Source organism: Carica papaya, chromosome 1, assembly GCF_054855325.1.
Source record: "Carica papaya isolate Zhongbai chromosome 1, ASM5485532v1, whole genome shotgun sequence".
Classification (NCBI taxonomy): domain Eukaryota; kingdom Viridiplantae; phylum Streptophyta; class Magnoliopsida; order Brassicales; family Caricaceae; genus Carica; species Carica papaya.
Window position 1 is genome coordinate 20,524,327 of NC_142309.1, and position 6,000 is coordinate 20,530,326.

Genomic DNA, 6,000 nt, shown 5'->3' on the forward strand with positions numbered 1-6,000 from the left:
AAAAGTTGTGCCACGTAGTATGCCCGGTCAGCAACATCGATGAACCAGAACGCGATGCGTGGCAATGGATGCTGACGCGGCGCCAGCAGGAGGCCACACAGGCGATCCGCGTGCTCACGATTGAACGGTCCAAATCTGTCCCCACGTGCACGGACGACCCGGATGCAACCTCCCCAAACACAATCGGACGGTCAGATTTAAATGCAATCAACGGTTCAAATCTACTTTTTATTTAAACGCGATCAGACTGTCCAGATCAAATGCGATGGACGGTCTAGATTAAATAGGGACAGATATAAATAACCCTCTTCACACCAAACCCAAACCCTAACCGCCAGAACCTCCCCTCAGCTGGAGAAGAAGACCCAACCGTCGGGAAGGAAGTTGCCGCCATGCCAAAGCTTTTTCCAACAATCAAAAGAGGTAAAAAAAATTTCTTTTGCTCGGAATTCAATTTTAAACACCCCCATGGCCGAATTAGAGCAATAGGACCAGCGGATTGGCCGAAAACTGCGGGCAAAGCCCAGCGCCGCCACCGCGGGGAATTATAAAAATCACCTCTGATGAAGCCCTTCCTGATTTCCATTACGCATAATTTTTTCATCATTTTGATCACCGTTTCCTTCTCTACTGGTTGACCGGAGAAAAATACCCAACCGCAAAGTGAGCCGGTGGAGTCGTCGCACTAGAGAGCCCCGCCACCAGTGAGTTTCGGTTTTTTAATTTTTTTCTGCCAACTGAGGCCCCTTAACGTGTTTTCTCGCTAGGATTGATGCAAAACCGGCAAAATTCGGTTGAAAACAGTCGAAAACAGCCAACCCGAGGCGGACAGCATGTGCCAGAATTTTGGAATTGGCCAAAAAAGGGGTCCTGACACTGTTTTTGGATTTTTTAGGATATTTGTAGGCACTTTTAGCGTATTTTGATCCAAAAAAAAAATTCAGGGAACCCGGGGACCGCCAATAGGCGTAGTTAACAGTTTAGTTTTTCGGACATCAAATTGAGTAAGAATTCCTCACTGTATTCTCTGTTATGGAATTGAAGTTCAATTAACAATAATACGGTAAATTATGCAATGTAGGAAATATTCATAATTAATTACGAGTTACTAATGGAGCTAGAACCGGAAACCATTCATTGTTAATTCTGTTGATTTATTTTATGGTTTAAATACATGATAGTATTTGTTTGATCGATTTTATAGTTTTGAATGCATTTATTGTTTGTTTTATATGGTTACGGTTGAATTGGGGAACTGGAGGTTAAAGGTAAATGAAAAATTTTGTGATTAAGTGAATGGATGAAATGACAGTCTCACTGGATATTCTGGGAGATGGTGGACGGACCGGGTCCATTTGGGAACCCTATTATAAACATTGTCTCATACCAGACAGGGTATCGAGACTTGGTAATTTGGTGTTCACACCGAACGGGGTATGCGGACGGCCCGTTTTACCCTCATACCCGATGGGGTATTGAGATTTAGTAATTTGGCGCCCGTACGGGACGAGGTATGGGGACGACCTGTTAATTGAGAATGTTAAAGGAAATGGTTCACGCGTAGTGGAGACATCCCTATGAACCCCCATAGATACCAGCAGGCTGATGAAAAGAGACAATTGTTGTTTTGATTAATTGAACATGGAATTAATATGTGCATGTTATCGATTGAATATGAAATTATGATAAGTGTTATACTATTGTCTCTATAGGTTGTTTTTGTGAATCTTGCTATGGTAAGTGGACGTTAAATGATTTTATTATTGATAAATAAATTTTCTTAATTAAGTACTCCTTTAGTTTTTTTTTATTTTTCTACCAACCTTCATTTCTGTGTCGGTGAGTAGCGTGATATTCTTAATGAGCTAGTGTAATTAATTCCTTATTTAACCATTTCAGATCAAGAGGACCAGGATCCAGAGCCTGATCCACAAGAGGGCTGTGAGTAGGATGCCAATTTTATTTATTTTCCGTTTGTTTCCTTAATTTTTTGTATTTTCCTCGAAAGAGTAATCCCCGTAGCACTATTTGGTATTTTAAGTCATTGTGTAAGGAATGTAAACCCTAACTAATTATTTCACTTCCGCACTTAATTTATGATTTATTTCCTTTGAAATTCTGGGGTCGTTACAAACTATTTCATATCAAGAAGATCAAGATCAAGATGATCAGCAGGAGAGCTGTGAGTAGGTGTCCCTCCGGATCCTATCAAGAGCTAGTGAAGGTTAACCTCCCTACAATATTTGTTTACTATTTTCATATGTTATTATTATTTTTTTATGTACCGCAGTGAAAGGGAAATTTCTGTAGCCCTATTGGGCATGCTAATTTATGTGTAAGGAATGTAAACCATAATGTTATTATACGCTTCCGCATTTAATTTATGATTTTGTTTCTCTTTAAGTTCTGGGTCTTTACAGTTGATATCAGAGCTGTGTTTCTCAAAATTATTCCTTACACAAAGACCTAAGAAAACACCTAAAAAAATGAATTATTGCTCAACCATTCCTTATGAAATACAGGTACAGATAAATGAAGAGAGGAAGACCCCCACTAAACCAAACAGCCCGGGATGGTTCACTTCGAGAGGATGTTGACCGACTATTTGAAATGTTAAAGAGACTCATCGTTGCCTAGCAGGCCCGAGAGGAAAAGAGGGAGCTACCTGGCCCTCACCCGCTGCCATAATTTAAGCCACCCTTATAGGGGGAGGATCTTGAGCCACCCCGGTACAACCCTGCTTCTCTACAATACCATCCGACACCACCACAGTATAGTCCGGTGCCCCACTACATCACTCGACACCATTATAATACCATCTGATGCCTCCACCGTATCATCCTGTACCACCACAGGGCCATCCGATCCCTCCTCAGCACAATCCAGTTCCTCTTCTACGGGACTCAGTTCCACCCATGATGGACTCAGACTACATTGAGAGGTACAAAAGAATAAACCTATCTACTTTTGCGGGGGCATCCTTTTTTGAAGAGGTTGAGTACTGGTAAGCTGAGACAGAGAAAGCTTTCCTGACTCTTGGGGTGGTTCTAGAACAAAATACTTGCTACCTACATGCTGGTGGAGAGGCAAGTCACTGGTGGCAGCTCAAGCAGGCCACCCTGCCCGTTTCAGTCACTTTAGAACAGTTTCTGATGACCTTCAATGTAGAGTACCTCCTAGAACACCTCCGACATCTGAAAAAAATGGAATTTGCACACCTAGTCCAAGGTGATATGACTGTGTCAGAGTATTTCTGAAAGATCCTAGAGTTGGGCCGATATTCCCCTGAGAGCATGATAGATGAAGGTAGAAAGGCAAGAAAGTTCGAGTGGGGTCTCCGTCATGAGATTAGATAACAACTATATGTGTTTGAGCTCAGTACTTACTCAGCCGTTCTGGCCAAGTCACAACTAGTAGAGAGGAACCTTCGTATTTTTCCTCAAGCAGTGGAGAACCTCAGGCCCCCGATTTCACACCGTAGACCAGCACCCACTGCACCTGTTCAGCAGAACAAGAGACCTAAGCCAGTGACTCAGGCTCCTCCTCAGATTCCGGTAATAGAACACGGTAGAACTTGCCAGCACTGTGGCAAGGATCATGGGACCAACCCTGCTATTACTTCAACAATATTTGCCATATATGTGTGTGTCCAGCACTACACGAAAGAGTGCCCGAGGAATCAGAAGCAGATTAGACCTGCTATTTAGGACAGAGCTTACAACCTCACTCAGCAAGATGAAGAAGCCAACCTAGATGTGATACAAGGTACGTACACTATCTATAATCATCTTGCATATGTTTTAATTAATACTAGTGTCTCACATTCATTTGTTTCACATGCTTTTACACTAAAATTGAATGTATTACCTAAAAGACTTGATTCTGTATTATTTGTATATACTCTTGCGAGTAGGACATTACTATGGGAGGTTATATATAGAGCTTGTATCATAGATATAGTAGATAAAAAAATGAGTGTGGATCAAATAGAGATTGACACGGGAGACTTTGATGTAATCTTAGGTATAAATTAGCTAGTGGCGTATCACGGCACCGTAGATTATTCTCACAAGAAACTTGTATTCAACCCTCCTAATAAAGAGTCATTTAAAAATTAATAAAATTTTTAAACATTATTTCCTCATGGCAATTTTTCTATTAAAAAGTGCTTTAACTCAGTTGTTTTCTCTAATTAGGCAACATAAGAAAGAAATTTGCATTCGAGAGATTCTGATAGTCCAAGACTTTTCGGATGTGTTTTCTGATGAACTACTCAGACTGCCAATAGATAGAGAAGTTAAATTTACCATAGATCTTTAGTCAGACACCCAACCTGTCTTGGTTGTCCCTCACCACATGAGCCGTGTTGAGATGGAAGAGTTGAGAAAACATATCAATGAATTGTAGGATAGTGGGTTCATCCGACATAGTCTGTCCCCTTGGAGTCACATTTGCAAAGAAAGGGGATGAGACATTAAGGTTATATATTAACTACAGGGGACTGAACATGGTCACGATCAAGAATAAGTACCCCCTCCCCAAGATCGATGACCTTTTTGATCAGTTGCAGGGTGCTCAGGTCTTCTCCAAAATAGACATGCGTTCAAGTTACCATCAGGTAAAGATCAAGACAGAGGACATTTCTAAGACAGCTTTTTGAACTAAGTACGAACACTATGAGTTCCTGGTAATGTCATTTGGACTAACCAATACATCAACCATCTTTATGGACTTGATGAATAAGGTTTTCAGATAATTTCTAGATCAATTTTTCATTATATTTATCGATGATATCCTGTTATATTCAAAAAGCAGAAAGGAACATGCTCGCTATCTGATTCAGGTTTTGCAGGTTCTCAGAGAAAAGAAGTTGTATGCAAAGTTGAGTAAGTGTGGATTTTGACTCGAGTAGATTACCTTTATAGGGCACATCATATCAAGGGATGGAGTGTCAGTAAACTTTGAAAAAGTTGAGACAATGCTTGGTTGAGAGAATTTGACATCGGTCAAGGAAATTCGTAGCTTCCCAGGAATGACAAGTTATTACTTTTAGGTTTAAAGAAGGATTTTCTAGCCTACCTGCTCATTTGACTAGACTCTCAAAAAAGAACGTCAAGTTTGAGTGGAACGAGAACTGAGAAAAGAGATTTTAAGAACTAAAGAAGTGGTTGACTACTGCACATATGTTGGCATTGCCGAGTGGGACAGGTGGATACACAGTTTATAGTGATGCCTTCTACCTGGGGTTGGTTTGTGTTCTAACATAGCATGGGAAGGTCATAGCCTATGGGTCCAGGCAGTTGAAGAGTCATGAGAAAAACTATCCCACCAACGACTTGAAACTTGTTGTGATTATTCATGCCTTGAAGACTTGGCGCCATTATTTGTATAGGGAGACTTTTCATATCTATACCGACCATAAGAGCTTTAAACACATATTCACTCAAAAAGATCTCAACATGCGTCAGAAACGATGGATTGAACTCATCAAGGACTACGATTGCAACATTTTGTATCACTCGGGTAAGGGCAATGTGGTAGCCGACACACTGAGCAGAAATAGTGCAAGTATGTTACCTCACCTAATGGTTTCAAAATGCAGGGTAATAAGGGTAGCACAACATATACAACTTCAGAACCTGAAGAGAGTTACATGCTTGACCCACTTGACTATTTAACCTGAGTTGATCCAGAAAATAAAATAAGCTCAATTCGCTGATTCCACCCTAGCAGCTCTTAGGAAAGATGCAGAACATGGAGTAAATTCAGAATTTCAAGTCTTTGCTGATGGATTGCTCAAATTTCAGGACAAGATGTGTGTTCCATGTGACAGTGAGCTGAAAATGGACATCATGACAGAGGCTAATAGCTCAAAGTTTGCCGTGCATCTCGGAAGCACTAAAATGTATCAAAGTATGCAACTTTGATTTTAGTGAAATGAGATAAAAAAAGAGGTAGCCGACTTTGTTTCCAAGTGTCTAGTGTGTCAGCAGGTTAAGA